The following is a 16,296-nucleotide window of genomic DNA, read 5'->3' on the forward strand; positions in this document are numbered from 1 at the left end:
AGACGTGGCTCGGATCTCGAGTTACTGTGGCTGTGGCGTAGGCCTGTGGATACAGCTCTCATTCAACCCCTAGCCTGGAAACTTCCATATGCCACAGGTGCAGCCCTTTAAAAAAAAAAAAAGCCTGTGCCCCAGACTCCTCAAGAGCACAAGCCCTCTCTGCCTGTTGGAGAGTTTGGGAAGCACTGCCTTAATTGCAAAGATGTTTTGATTCTTTACATGAGTCAGAATTTCCAGTCCTGAGATTTTGCACAACAGGGGAAGATGAGAGGAATTGACTCAAACGTACTAATTTGCTGGTACGGGCTTGGAACCCAGGACTGTCTGTGGGGTCTTGGCTCTTACCTCATGAGCCTTTCGTTCTAGGACTTACCTAAAATGCTGCCCTCCCCTGCTGGAAGCCTTTTTGGGGATCTTTCCTTCTTGGTGCCTGGAGCAGATTTGGAAAGGATGATGCCAGAGCTTTACTGCCATCCAGGTGGTAACAGTTCCCATTTACACCATAATGCTTCTGCCAAAAGATTTTGTTTGTTCTCTCGGGGCCCCTGCCTCTCAGGATTCTTTCCTTTAAAAACGTGGATGGAAAGGTGGTATTGATGCCCGGTCAGAGCCATATGGTCTGAGAAAGGTCACCCGTTTGTAGACATAATCCATGTGCAGAAAGGTGGCTGTATCAGAAGGGCCCTCTAGCTTTGGGGATGTTCAGCACTCAGGTGAGCCACGAGCTGAAGAACCCCTTACAGTGCAGTGTGGAGTAACGCAAGTCCTCGAATCTGGGATTCTGGGGTACCTGGGCAGGTAGAGGAAGTTCAAACTCACAGGCCCACGTGTTTTCCTCTGGGAAACACCCACCCTCAGCCAGCGGCAGGGCGGCCTTTCTTGCTTCACCTCGTGCACTTCTCTGCTCTCCGCCACTGTCAGCCCCTCGAAAGCAGAGGCTCTGCTACAGGCACACTTCTCGTTTATCCTAATTCGGACTTGGGTCCCAATTACTTAGAATTAACTGTCTAACCAACATTAAATGAGTTTTGTAGAAAACTAAAGCTTATCCCTTGAGGCTCCAAAATAGTTTCATCAAACTAGATTCTAGTTTATATAGAAATTATTTTTACTTGTATTTCCCTGTTTTTCTCAACGTTACGTTGTAAGTTTTTCTTTATGAGTGTAGGTTAACATTACTGAAAAAGATATACCGTTCTCTACTGTGGTGATATTCTCAAGGACATTAGAGACACTTGAAGCTGCTTTGCATTAAATGTGCTTAAATTACCACACAGTTTGAGTTCTGTATTGAAGTTCTTGTTTAGGTCCTGCAATTGCTGTGCTGGTGGGATTGGATGTATGTGTATACATATATATGGGGAAGGGGTTTATTTTCTGTTTTTTTCCCCCATTACTGTGATATCGGGTGTTATTTCTTACTGCTGTTACTTTTCACTGCTATCACTGGGTCTGCCTTGAGCAGTCTATCCCCTCCATCTGATCGTCTGTGAGCTAGAAAACGAGGTAAACAAGCTTATTTAAATTGCATTAAATATGACCTAGGATATAAACAAGAGTCCACAGGCAGGCATGTGTAGTGTTTGGATTTGAGAAGTCATTGTTTCTTTTTCATTTAATCCTTGGTTTCTAGAGACATTCTGAATTTTGATGCTGCTGGCACATTTTAAGAAATCACGGGGTGTTGCCATATTTTATTTGTATCCTAGTTTGTAGCCTAGCAGTGCTCAGGGTTCAGTAGCTGCTTAGCCGCTTGGTACAGCAGACGTGTTTCACTGAGCTCTAAGAAGAAGCCTCCCACCCCCAGCACCATGGATGTGAAGGCTGGGACCAGTGTGTTCACTGCAGGGAACTGGCATTGACAAGGCAAGACCTGAAGATGAGAGGGAGGAGGCAGGTGAAGCTGGGGGCCCTGTGTTGTGGCCTCCTCAAGTTGGGGATGCAAATCAGAAGCCTGGTTCCACAGGTCCACCTTATAAAGTCAAGGGCTTTGGGAAGAGTTTGCCTCCTCCCAAACAAGCTCTTGAGTCAGGAGGGGAGGAGCTCAGTCCTGGCTGAGCTCATTCTGAGCTCATGGGAAGTGAAAACAATGAGGGGAAAAGTCCCTTAGAGGCTAAGTAAAGGGAAGATCTTTTGGACCCATTCTGAGGACTGAGTCATTTTCACGATCTGAGCTTTGAGTCCAGTGTTAATGTGCTCTGCAGTCCAGTGATAAATTCATCTTCCCTCACGCCAGCAGCAGGCCAGATGCAAACAGCTTGACTCTGCTTTCAGATTCAAATCGTTTTTAATAAGGGAAAAACAGATGAAGAGAAATACTAAAAAAGAGCATTTGCTTTAAGTTTTCAACTCTTTTTATAATGGGATCATGCTCTCAGCACAGAATCTACTGAAGAGAAGAGGGTATGAATCTGTGAGGCGGAAGCGAGGCTGTGCTCTGGCCTGACTCCACGGGGGATGGCCGGAAGAGACAGATGAGTCAGGTCCGTGGAGAACCCTGGGCTTACTGGGGACCCTGCAGTAGTGCCAGTGAATGCTCGGAACAGCGGTTAGCCTGTGGGAAAAATTATTTCCTTTTTAAATGAACGTGAAAAACCAAAAGTCATTATTCCTAGGAAAGGCTTTTCCCTCGATTGCCTCTGAGTAATTGAGAATCTGGTCAGCCAGCGAGGACCTATCAAATGGGAATGGAAGAGAGTGCTTTCCCACTAAGCAGGCAAAGACCTCAAACCTTCTGAGTTAGGCACTTGACTGGGTTCAAGCTCTCGTTTGGAAGTAGAAGGAAAAAGCCAGTCCAGGAGTCACAAAAGAGGATATGAGAGGATCAGCATGTTTTCAGAAAACTCAAAGGAAAAGACTTTGGCTAATCTCTTCAGGAAATTCCGTTTTCTTGAACGAGAGAGTCTCTGATTGTTGAGGAAAAGGAATTGTATATGCACATGACTAGAGACTAACAAGAAAGGAGGAACCTTTATTTCACTGAAACTTAAGCCACAGAATTCCGCCCCCCCCCCGCATGACCTTCCTGGGAGGGGAAGGAAAAGACTTGAAGTTTGGAGAAGAGCTCCATAAAGCCCGATGATAACAGGAGATTTTCCTCATTTTGAAATTTTCTATTAGCGGTTTTGTAATCAAGAATCAAGCTCGTTTGGCACTTACACCAATTCCTTCCTTTGCACCCTCCTCACAAACCACGCTGACCCTCAGTCAGGATTTGTGTGGAGGACTGGGTTTTGGGGGGCTGTGGGCGGGGCACACTGTTCTCAGTCCTAATTCTGGTTGAGCAGGGCCCGGGCTCAGGGACACTGTGTACACTTGCAGCATCTGTCAGGAGACCTCTGCCGTACTATGCAGTCAGAACAAGAAAGCCCCATAAACCTCTTCATTTGATTTTTTTGCCTCATGGAACTCGAGTTTAGGGCTTCCCTATAAGCACATGTGAGCACTCTTGGAAAACAGGGCCTGCCATGGAGCCGAGAGACTGCCAATTTGCACAGATACTCTCTCTTTCCTTTCAAATAATTACAAAGGCAGTATCAGCTCATCTGTGTCGTTGCCAGTTAGACTTACCAGAGAAGAGAACATATCAAGTCAGCATTCTCTCCCTGCCCTTGGAGAGAAAGGAAATCACACTGGCTGTGACCTGTCTGTCACCTGGAGGTTTAGGTGTCTCCAGCTTCATAGCAGCCAAGATAAGATGAGTTAACCCTCCACCTCTGCCTTGTGCTGACCCTTGGCCTGTCTTGGTTTTTCTTTCTGTTCCTTCCCTCCCTCCCTCCCTTCCTTTCTGCCTTAAACAAGGCTATGCCAATAGGAACTGCTAGAGTCCAAAGGAGTAAAGAGAATGCTCTAGAATCGGGTTCTTAACCTGGACACTCTTGATATTTGGGGCTGGCTGCTGCTTTATTGTGGGCAGCTGACCTGTGCATTATAGGATGTTTAGCAACCTCCCTGCTCTCTACCCACTAGATGCCAGTAGCACGCCTTCCCCAGTGTGACAGCCAGAAGTACCTCTAGACATGGCCAGATATCCCCTGAGAAGCAAAGTCGCCCTCAACTGAGGACCGCTGCCCTAGAAGAAAATTACCATCTGTATGTGGGAAATTTGGGACTCAAGTTGGAAAGGGTGTTTGTCGATTAAGTGAATGTTTATATAGTGAGCTGCCTCCTAGTAATCTGATTGTGGTAGTGTAGTAGCAACAACTGCCTGTGAAACAGCCTTCCTCTAGGCCAGGCCCTGAATTCTTTATTTTTGCTGGTGCTAATCTGTGTCTGGTTTAAAAATCTCCTCGTCACTTTTCCTGGCATCTGCAGTTTCTTTGGCGTGGAGTTGTTGATGCAGGTGTTTGGTTGATGGAGCATTTCTGTGGAGAAGAAGAACTTCCTTTGTGGAAATACTTCAGGGAGCTTCCTTGTTCTGTGCCTTTAAGGGGAGACTGCAGCCTGTCAGTTGTTCTCCCTCAGCCCAGGAGCTCACAGTTCGGCTGCTGATATTTATAACCATTGTGTGACCACCCGCCTCTGCCTGCCCCCCCCCCCCCAAATTCCAATGCTCTGTAATAATCCTCTCCATCCCCACTGCAGCAGCTGGGTGGGGAGAAGGTGAAGGAGCTTTTAAGATCTTTAAGTTTACTTCTGGTTGAACTTATCCTAATACTTTTGATAATTTTAAAGTATTATCATTAGTATTTTTTTTTTCCCACTGTACAGCAAGGGGGTCAGGTTATCCTTACATGTATACATTACAATTGCATTTTTCCCCCAGCCTTTCTTCTGTTGCAACATGAGTATCTAGAGAAAGTTCTCAATGCTATTCAGCAGGATCTCCTTCTAAATCTATTCTAAGTTGTGTCTGATAAGCCCAAACTCCCGATCTCTCCCACTCCCTCCCCCTCCCATCAGGCAGCCACAAGTCTCTTCTCCAAGTCCATGATTTTCTTTTCTGAGGAGATGTTCATTTGTGCTGGATATTAGATTCCAGTTATAAGTGATATCATATGGTATTTGTCTTTGTCTTTCTGGCTCATTTCACTCAGTATGAGATTCTCTAGCTCCATCCATGTTGCTGCAAATGGCATTATGTCATTCTTTTTTATGGCTGAGTAGTATTCCATTGTGTATATATACCACATCTTCCGAATCCAATCATCTGTCGATGGACATTTGGGTTGTTTCCATGTCTTGGCTATTGTGAATAGTGCTATCATTAGTATTTTAAATATCAGCATCACAAGCAAAATTCCAAGATTGCAGCCCTTACATCATCTTAAAGGAGCCCCATGCCTCAGTGAAAGTAGTATAATCAAAGGGAAGGGATCCAGAGTGTCGATGGATTCCACAAAAATCTGTCTGAAAACTTTGATAACAAGGGAAGATTTTAAAGCAACATATGAATATATCCTCAATCAGAAAAAAAGGACTGAGCAGTTTCATTTGAGTTTACTGAAATTCTTTGCATGTAGTGGCAAAGTATTTACAAGTAAGATTCATCGTCATATGAAACGTGTGCCCTAAAAAACTAGAATTTACCCTCTGCAGAACTTGTGTTTACTGTTGAGTTTTGATTGGTGGACATGGTTGAGATGCACACAGACTTGCAGAATAGGGCTCTTGATGGCTGTGTCTAGAAATGCATGGTGAGTGGTCTCAGCCTGAGCCTCGTCCTAGGTACCGTGCTGCTAGCTGGCTGGCACGTGAGCCTCTAGGAAGTGTGATGAGTTGGTTTGAAGGGCACTTTGTTGTTAGAGGTGGTTGGTTTACCAGGAATAAAATCAGTCCTCCAGGAAGTCATGTCAGGTCACTGCACCAAAGCATCACTGCAGCAAAAGGCTGTCTCCTGCCAGATGGACTCTTCCCAAGTCTCAGCTGTCCCGGCTGGAGAAACCTAGCTATGGGGAGAATGCACTCACGCCCCACCTTCCTTAAAACTTTGCCACCGCCACCACTGAGTGCTTTTCAAATACCAGTCTCTGGTATTGGCTGTGGAAGATTAATGGATATACTTATCCCCTGGGCCTTCACAAGCTCTTTTCCAACCACCACTACTGTGATTTGAAATGTGGGCCTTTCAGAACTTTGGCCAGCTAGGGATGAGAATAAGTGCTGCAAGGGAATGGACAGTGGATCCCTTTGCGGAGGCCAGGAGGAAGGGGCTCCCTATCCCTTTCAGTCTATCGTTACTGAGCACTTGCTCTGTGGCAGTCCTTGTGGTGAGAGCTGGGGTCTTAGTCTCTGTTAACAGTGTAGCATGAGAAACAGGCAAAGGATTGTGGTAGAAATGATACAGTAGCAAGAATAGTAAGAGAGGAGTTCCCATTGTGGCTCAGCAGGTTGTGAACCGGACTAATACCCATGAGGATGCAGGTTCGATCCCTGGCCTTGTTCAGTGGGTTGGGGATCTGGCATTGCCCTGACACCTGTGGTAGGTTGCAGACACAGCTCAGTTGCTGTGGCTGCACCTCCGATCTGACCCCTAGCCTGGGAACCTCCATATGCCGCAGGTACAGCCCTTGGGGGAAAAAAAAAAAAGAAAGAAAAAAAAAAGAATAATAAGAGAGACCTAAGTCTAAATGATCTCCAGCCCTAATTACCCCCCACCCTCTGCCAAATCAGACATTTAAAATCCCAGTTGCAGATGAGAAAACTGAGATTTAAAGATGTGGAGTTCCTCTTGTGGCTCACTGGTAACCTGACTAGTATTCACGAGACATGGGTTCAATACCTGGCCTTGCTCAGCAGGTTAAGGATCCGGCATTGTCACAAGCTGCAGCATAAGTCACAGACTCGGCTCAGATCTCATGTTTCTCTGGCTGTGGTGTAGGCTGGAAGCTGCAGCTCTGATTCAACCCCTAGCCTGGGAACTTCCATATGCCATGGGTGCGGCCCTAAAAAGACCAACAACAACAACAAAAAAGATGTTAATCTTTTAAGTAATCAAGCCACATAGTGAACAAATGTTAGAACTGGGATTGAAAATGTCTGTTTGGTACCAGAGCTTGTGCTTGACCAGTAGCTCCCACTGGGGGTAAGGGGAACAGTTTTGGCTCCTGGGGGACATTTGACGATGTCTAGAGATGTTTTTTACTGTCACTAGTGGGGAGGCTGCTACTGGCATCGAGTGAGTGCTGCTAAACTTCCTGTAATACACAGGATGGGTCACTTTTGGAAAGATGGGGGTTTTGATATTTTGCCATTTTCCGATTCCATGACAAGTAAGAGTTAACTGATGAAATAATTCCATTGCCTGGGGAAGCTTTATGGTTTTCCTCCCTTTTTTCAAAATTTAATTGAGAAACAGTGCTGGTTCTGAAAGTGACTTATACAGACCTGTGGGATCAAGTCAGGATCTTAGGGAACTAATTTGAGTCAGTGGCCAAAGAATTCTCTCCATGCTTGACCAGTCCCCACCCCACCCTGATTGCCAGAAGGCTTCTGCTGTGGAAATCAATCAGCTGTGTATCTCAAGCTGCTTCCTGTAGGGTGTGTTATGGAATGGCATCAGCCCTGCACCAGCTGGGAGTACTGGTCTCAGTGTGATTTTATCAGACTCTATCTCTTTTGAGCCTTGCTATTTGGAACAAAGGATCCTCTGTTAGGAATGCAGAGAGCTAGTGTGATTGGACAGCTAGCGTGTGCGCACATGGTTCCCACGGAAAAAAACAGACAAATTATGCTGTAGCCTTCTAAAACTTGTGCCTCCAAGGTAGTTTTCCCTTTGCTTCTGTCTCTGTTCACTCTTCTTTCTCTGAGTGCTTATCCTTCCCCCAGATCAATGCAGGAGCCATCTGAGCTGATGGATTAAATGATGGCATCTTTCAAAACTGATCTATATCTGTGCCTTCATTCTTTTTTCCTTGGGTCTTAGAAACTGCATTTTTGATCCTTGCTATCTATCCAGTCTTGTTTCCTATTATAAACCATCCACACTATCCATTTATCCCAAATATTCCTTATTCATTTTACCTATTTGATTTCTACCCATATCTGAAGGTGTAGCTGAAGTCCCATATCTCCTCAAAACTTCTTGATTCCCCTACCCCCACACCAGCTCACTACTTCGTCTGTTCTCCTAAATCACTTAATATGTTTAACTCATTTGGCCTTTATCAAATATTGCCTAATTTTGGTGTTTAATGATTATATGCGTTGTTCCATCCCTTATCTCAGTATGTCCATTTTTGTGTCCTTCAAAGTAATTAGCATGAGTATACACATAGTTGGAGATTAGTGAATGTTTGATTGGGTGAATGCTCTTCTCATTAAGCCATGTGAGCTCTAGGACTCAAAATGCTATCTACTCTGCAGTACTTGAGATAAATCCTTGTGCGTCCTGAGAAATTCTAATCCTGGCCCAGATTCCTCACCTCTCCATCTTGCCTCTGGGATCCCTTCCTTCTCAACTAGTTAGCATATGTTAAAGGAACACAGTTTCATTTCAGTATTAGGCTGAACTAAAACTAAGAAATTTGCTACCTCGGATGCACTTGAAGAAAGCCAGGTCCTGAAATACTGTGTTGTAGTTACCCATTACTTTGGAGTAATTGTCATTTACTCAACTGGTTGATAGCAAGAAAAGTCTTCATACTTCATTCAGCTTAACATAGGAAGATTGAATATGATTCTGAGTCAGAAATATCCAGTTTGAATTCTGACTCTAACATTTACTAACTGAGTGACTGTGGGGGCATTTACTTAACCTCTCTGTGTAGTTATTTCAACTATAAAATGTGACCAATGGTAAATTCTACCTTCAGGGTTTTTGTTTTCGTTTTTGTCTTTTTGCTATTTCTTGGGCCGCTCCCTCGGCATATGGAGGTTCCCAGGCTAGGGGTCGAATCGGAGCTGTAGCCACCGGCCTACGCCAGAGCCACAGCAACGCGGGATCCAAGCCACGTCTGCAACCTACACCACAGCAACGCCGGATCCTTAACCCACTGAGCAAGGGCAGGAACCGAACCCGAAACCTCATGGTTCCTAGTCGGATTCGTTAACCACTGCGCCACGGTGGGAACTCCTACCTTTAGGGTTTTTATGAGAATTAAATGAAGTAATGTAGATGAAAACACTAAATTATATTTTAAGTGCTCAATAAATGATAATATCCTTTTATTTTAAAAAAGTTTATCCGGGAGTTCCCGTCGTGGCGCAGTGGTTGACGAATCCGACTAGGAACCATGAGGTTGCGGGTTCGGTCCCTGCCCTTGCTCAGTGGGTTAACGATCCAGCGTTGCCGTGAGCTGTGGTGTAGGTTGCAGATGCGGCTCAGATCCCACGTTGCTGTGGCTCTGGCGTAGGCCGGTGGCTACAGCTCCGATTCAACCCCTAGCCTGGGAACCTCCATATGCCGCGGGAGCGGCCCAAGAAATAGCAGCAACAACAACAACAACAAAAGACAAAAAGACAAAAGACAAAAAGACAAAAGTTTATCCGGACAAATTAGAATATTATGAAAAATAATAAGAAAAGTTATTCCCTTTGGTCATTCTCTGAAAGATTTGATCTAAGACCCAGAACCAGATTAGATAGCTCTTTTTCTTGTTGAATTATGAAGATAAAATTAGTTTGATGACAGCAGTGAAACAGGTAGATGGACAAACAGCCTTCCTGAGCAGTTTTTCTGGGGAACAAATATAGAGCTCAATTCTAACCCTAGACCAGCAATACACAGGTAGGTTTAGGTCATGCCTCCTTAACACAGCTTTAAATATATTGTATGTACACATACATGCATATAGTTGGTTATTAATTTATTCATTCGTTCATGTCAGAATCCACAGCCAGCAAGTTTCTCTGAGACCATTTTGACCTTGGCTTATGTGCTCTACAAATCAGTATTATTTTCATATCATTAACCAGAATTAACCAGAAGCCATTACCAGCTCATTGACTTCCCCAGTCACTCAGAGTTACCCAGCAGATCAGCTTTAATGATCTCAGGGTCCTTGGCCTAATTAGCTTTTAGCATAGACCATGTTATCTTCCTCTCTTGCCATACAACGGCAGCTACCAAGTCAGCATCTTTGAGAGAGACACTTCTTAATATTAATCAATGTTTAATTAAAACATCGAGATGTGAGGGGGAAAAATATCAGCTTAATTTCAGAGAAAGCAGCTTAAAAGCACAAACTTAATCTCTCTGCCAAGCATATATACTAGATCAAGATGTTTTATAGAAAAGTTTTTGGCAAATGCATGTTTCTCATATTTGGTTATGTGTATATATGAGTGAAGGGAAGAAGATAATAAGAATTCAAAGAAACTGAGCCTATCTTGGGTCTTCTCTAGCTTGAATTTATTGCATCCATTCAAGTAACCATTTTAATAGCTCTCTCATCTTGCAGTTCACTCCCAGAGAGAGAGCCCTGATTTTGGTCTAATTTTTTAAATTCAAACCCAGTTTTTTGTGATTAATGATAAGAATTGCTTTAGTAACAAAATGAAAGAGTTTTCAAAAATCTCTTGCCTCTGTATTACTTATTTTACCTCCTTTTCTAATATTGGAGAGAGGACCCCTACAGCAAGATTCCTTAGAGATTCAACCCAGGGACCTATCTCATAGAAACAGCAAAGCAAACTTTGTGAAGCTGCTAATTCATGAAATCCTGCAGTCCTGGAATTGGAAAGCCTACTCTCAGTGCCAAGTGAAAGCCCTCATGGCCACTTTCTCAGGAAAGCCTCCCCTGAACCTCCGGGCCACATTGGGCCCCTTGACACAGGCTCTCATAGCACTGGTTGCTCTTCCTTCAGAGTACTTATTGCAATTGAATTAGAATGAATGAAATGTCTTTCTCCTCTACCAGAATGTAGGCTCCTGACCACGTCCTGCTCATCACTCTCTCCCTTAGTGTCTGGCATAGTTTAGGGCATATAGTAGACCCCAATAAATATCTGTTGAACAAATGAAAAGAATCAAGGCTGCACCTTGTGAAATTACTTGCCTTATGAGGATGGGCAGGGAGCCCAAAGACACAAAGCAGGACTGACTAGAGAGGTAGCATCTGGATAGCACAGTGTCATGGCAGCCAAAGGAAGAGTGGCAGTAAGAGAGGACCAGTACTTGCTTTCTCGCTGCTGCTTATCCTTGACACCCTATAATCTGGCTCAGCCCCCATCACTGCATTGAAGATGTCCTCTCTCGGACATACTCCCTGACATCCTATTGCCAAGTCTGGTGGCCTTGTCCAACTCATTGTCTTCCTCATTTGTTGTGCAGCATTTAACATCAGATCTTCTTTCTTAAAACCCTCCTGTGCATTTACTTTCCTGACATTATGCTCTCTCCATTCTCTTCTCTGGCTGCTCTTCTGCTTTCTGTTTTGGTTTGTCCTTCTACCTCCCCAGCGTGTGGTTCCTGAATTCCTGTCATCTTTCCTCTTCTCTTCTCTCTCCACACTCAACCCCAGGATGTCCAACCCCTCACTGTCCTACGGGAGAAGGTTTCCACATCGGCATCTCTACCCTCAACAACTTCAGTCTTTCTGAACACCTCCCCAAGGGTAGCCTTTGAGTACCTCACACTCCGTATGCTCTAGATTGAATGAGTTCTCTCCTTCAATATTTTCTTCCTCCCTGCTGCTGCTTTATAGTACTACTATGCCCCAGTCATCCAAGAGTAATACCATAGCTTTATTTTAGATTTCTTTTCCCCCCAATCTCTACCTTCTAATCAGTTGTAAACTCCAAAGAGCCTGCCTCTGCAATTTCTTTCACAGCCCCCTTCCTCATTTTCACGTGTCCAGGTTTTTTCATCTGTTGCCTAAACCATGTAATCCTCCCAGCTGATTGTTCTACCTTCAGTCTTCACCATCTATGCTCTGTCTATACATTTCAATACCTGTGCAGTATCAGCACACCTAGGCTCAAATCTTAAGAACTAGGTGTTTAATAGCTGTGTTCCTTTGGAAAAGTACTTTTTCTGCGGGGCGGGGGGGGGTGTGTCTTTTTAGGACCTCACCCTTGGCATATGGAGGTTTCCAGGCTAGGGGTCAATCGGAGCTATAGTTGCCAGCCTACACCACAGCCACAGCAATGCCAGATCCAAGCCACCTCTGTGACCTACACCACAGCTCATGGCAACTCGGGATCCTTAACCCACTGAGTGAGGCCAGGGATTGAACCTGTGTCCTCATGGATGCTAGTCAGATTCATTTCTGCTGAGCCATGATGGGAACTCCAGGAAAAGTACTTTTAACATCCCAAGTTTCACTCATAAATTAAGGATTTTGATTTTTTTTTAATTCAATAACATATATTAAATGGCAGTTGAATGAGTGGTCAGTCTCAAATTCTTAGGAAACCTTCCATACACCACTCACTCTCATGATCCCCCTGGTAAGTTAAATAAGTTTAAGTCTTGGTGTAGTAATAGTGTTCTGAATAAAGCATAAATTCATGCTTGGCATTCAAGGGCCATAGTGAACTGGCCTTGAGTTACTTATCTGACCTTCATTTTTCCCCTGTGTACATCCTGTAACTTAACCATGATAATGTTGAATTTGCTTCTTTAGGGTCCCTATCTCTAGGTTTCCTGCCTCCAGTCTTTCACTTTGAAACTGTTCTCTTTACCATCTCTGTATATCCAAATCCTAATGAGTAAATCTGCTTCTTCCCCAGAATCCCCTCCTTTACTTCCTTCCACTCTTCTGTCTTTTCTGACTTACAAAGCCCTATGTTTTTGTCATCACCATTGTCTTGGGAAGTGGCTAAAGAGGGATTAATACTCTGTCTTTTGGAAAGTCTACAAGCAGGAAAGGGCTTTACAGGGTCATGAGAGTTCCTGCAGAGCATGTGGAAAGTTTTCTCATGGGTTCAGGAATACATGAGAGCTCAAATCTCATCAAAATCCTTGTATTCCACTTAAAACAAGCTTCACACCATGCTGCGTTGCTTAATGATCCACTCTGTAGCCATCTCTCTGTAATAAAAAGATGGTAGTGACTGATGCCCAACAGGTACAGACTAATCCTGTGGAGTTCCCACTTGCCACTAAATAAATGCTTGTGGAGTTCCCGTCATGGCACAGTGGTTAACGAATCCGACTAGGAACCATGAGGTTGCGGATTCAATCCCTGGCCTTGCTCAGTGGGTGAAGAATCCGGCGTTGCCATGAGCTGTGGTGTAGGTTGCAGACGCGGCTCAGATCCCACGTTGCTGTGGCTCTGGCGTAGGCCAGTGGCTACAGCTCCGTTTCGACCCCTAGCCTGGGAACCTCCGAGTGCCGCGGGAGCGGCGCAAAGAAATAGCAAAAAGACAATAAATAAACAAACAAACAAACAAACAAACAAACGCTTGTAAAGTCTAGAGATCCTAAGATGAAAGGCATTTTGCAGATTTTAAATGTGGGAGATCTAGCCAGTCCGCTGTGTCCTCCTCTAGTCAGCACTAACCCTCCGAGAGAGAGGTGGTGGAGGTGGAGGAAAAGGCATGGTAGAATCTGAGGAGGCGTGGCCCTGGGGTCTCCAGATTTTCCTAGGAGGCTGGTGGTGTAAGTCTGGAGCACACAAAGGCAGAGTGCCAGGTCCAAAATTTGGAGAAGAAGCTGTGCTAAATTAGGGTGTGAGGAGACTCCACCTTGCTGTTTTAATTAGGAGACATCAGGAAGGGCCAGGATTGTTCTTTCTTCCAAGTTCACCAAAGGAAAATCTGACACTCAAATTCTGTTCTTAGGAATTTCTAAATGAGTAGAAAATTCTTTGAGCTCAATAATCAACTAACTGGAAACTAATTTGAAATTTGGCATCAGCACATATATTTGTGTTACACGATTGGGAGAAGCATCCAAAGAAGTTCTCCGGAGCGCCCTGTACTTTTCTTTTTCAAAGTTTATGTACAGCAAGTGAAATGAATGGATATTTTTGTTGTTGTTGGAGCTATCAGGGTAACAAGAGGTCGAAAGCTCTATCAGGTATTTATTTCAGTCACCAAGATGACTTTTGGCAGAGTTCCACATACCAAAACTAGGGAGAAACTCATGAACAGATAAAAAATAAGACATGGAGAAAAGAGACTTTGTACCTCCTTTCTTTTTTCTTTTTTTTTTTGTCTTTTCTAGGGCTGCTCCCATGGCATATGGAGGTTCCCAGGCTAGGGGTCCAATCGGAGCTGTAGCCGCCAACCTGCACCACAGCCACAGCAACGTGGGATCCGAGCCATGTCTGCGACCTACATCACAGCTCACAGCAATGCCAGATCCTTAACCCACTGAGCAAGGCCAGGGATCGAACCCACAACTTCATGGTTCCTAGTTGGATTCGTTAATCACTGAGCCACAATGGGAACTCCTGTACCTCCTTTCTTTCTAAACACAAACTGATGATTTAAAAAAAAAAAAAAAAAAGGAAAGCACTTTTTGTGGGGGAGCAGGAATCAAGGGGGAAGGGAATAATTGCTCAACTTTGATGTAATCCTTCTGCAAGGCTGTGTTTGAACTTTGGGGAGATTTCTCAACAACAGTCTCCTAATACACTAGTCAGAGAGAGTGAGACTTAAGCTGATAAGTAATTTGAATCTCAACTTCATAGTTGCTCAAATGCTCCACTTATTTATTTACATTATAATATGGCACATTGGTGAGAATGGCCAGAATAAGGCAGATAGGTGTGGAGAGGGATTAAGAAAAGACTGAACTGATTGGCACCTGACTTGGTGAGGAAACAGGAAAGGAATTTCTGGCCATGAAGTTTGTGATTCCACATCGAGATCATTCTTTGTAATAGAATAACCACCCACCCTTAGTCCAGAGCCAGAATTCCTCAGATTCTTCCAACCAGAGGGCCCCTGGCACACTAAACACTCTGTTATGATATCTGAACACATAAGTGAGTGTATTTGGCTGGGGAGACTTGCTAGTGAAATTGATCTTGCCTTCCCTGGGTTTTTCCAGTTGTACTTAATAATTAAAAGAAAATTAAAACCCAGGTTCCCTGAAATGTTAAGTATCAGTTCTGAAAGCGAATCAAGCCTTCCGATCACAGTGTGTTAGAGTTAGAAAGAACCCTAAAATTCATCTTCAACAGACTGATGGAAGAGTTGTAAATCTCTTTCCCCAAATCTCTGCCAAGTGATTGCTTGAATTTTTGCTCAGACACCTCCAAGGTCAGGAAACTCATCCCTTTAGGGGATACCCTATTCTTTGAATAGCTATGAGAAAGCTCTTTGTTGACTTGAAATCTGCCCTGGGATCTTAGTGTGCCAGTTTAAGGAGACATCCACAACAAGCTTCCTTCCTCCCACATACCAGCCCTTTAGATACTTTATGTTAATCATATTGCCTGGAACCTTCTCTAGGTCGGGCATTCTTGGTTCTTTCTGCTGTTTGTTCCTCAAAGGATAGGGTTTCTGCTATCTTGCAGTATAGGACCAGGAGGACTCAGGGTTCTGTGGCCACTGCTTTAAGTTTTAGAACTAGAGTATTCAAGTTAGAAAAGTTGTCAAGACACAGCCTAGTCTGCACACCCCCCTTTCAGCTTTCAGATGGGTGGAGAGTCTTTCAGATTTGAGTGAGCAGAAATTGATCAGCAGCCTCTGTCCAAGTGAGAAATTAAGTTTAAATGATTTTGCCAGTGAAAGTTCTTTTAGTTGCTTAATTCTGATCACAGGCTTCAGCTGACACTTCATTTTGCCAAGGACTTCTCTGGCTCAAGTAAGCCTAAGGCTCAGCTCAGAGTTTCACTGCCAGATCTCCATATACCAGCTATTGGCTTCACTTACTATTTGTGTAAAGGATACAAATAACTTTTCCGTAAGTTTTACCATCTAAATTGACCACATGGTTCAACAGAGATTCAGAAATTTTTTATTTCATAAAATCAGAAAATGACTATCACAAAGGGAGCAGAGTATTATACCCCTTCGGAAAGACAGCTGTCTCCAGTGGACAGTTTCCTGGGTTGCCCTTTGTACTTTCTTTGTTTAACAGTCACCAGGTGACTAGATGGCTTTTCTAAAAGCCAAAAAGCTGTGGACGCTTTGTAGACGGATTGTGGGCCACTTTTCTCTAGTATTTTCCATCTTGAGACTTGAAATAAAGACCCAGGCTTTTCAGCTGGCCTCAAAGAGCTCAGGTTTCCTTGGATGTGCCCAGCAATAAAGGAACCCAGGTGTTTGGGCATAGGGCACTACTGCATCTCCACCGTCGGCCGCCGTGCCCAATTTCGGTCCTCAGTCATCCAGACCATTCAGGTCTGTGGGCAAAGAAATCCTGGTGCGGAAATGGACCAAGACCTGACTATTGAGGAGCGGCAGAGAGAAGGTGTCTGCAGTTTATCCCACAACTTGGTCCGAAATCAACCGCGGGGT

The 16,296-nt window shown here is 44.2% G+C and overlaps 1 protein-coding gene across 18 annotated transcripts in view; it reads left to right on the top strand.

Annotated features, from left to right (window-relative positions):
• The window catches only part of MACF1 (microtubule actin crosslinking factor 1), a 334,551-nt gene that overhangs the window by 247,739 nt on the left and 70,516 nt on the right, over positions 1–16,296 (top strand). The window lies entirely within an intron of this gene.

This window comes from Phacochoerus africanus, chromosome 8 (genome assembly GCF_016906955.1).
Source record: "Phacochoerus africanus isolate WHEZ1 chromosome 8, ROS_Pafr_v1, whole genome shotgun sequence".
NCBI classification, from domain to species: Eukaryota; Metazoa; Chordata; class Mammalia; order Artiodactyla; family Suidae; genus Phacochoerus; species Phacochoerus africanus.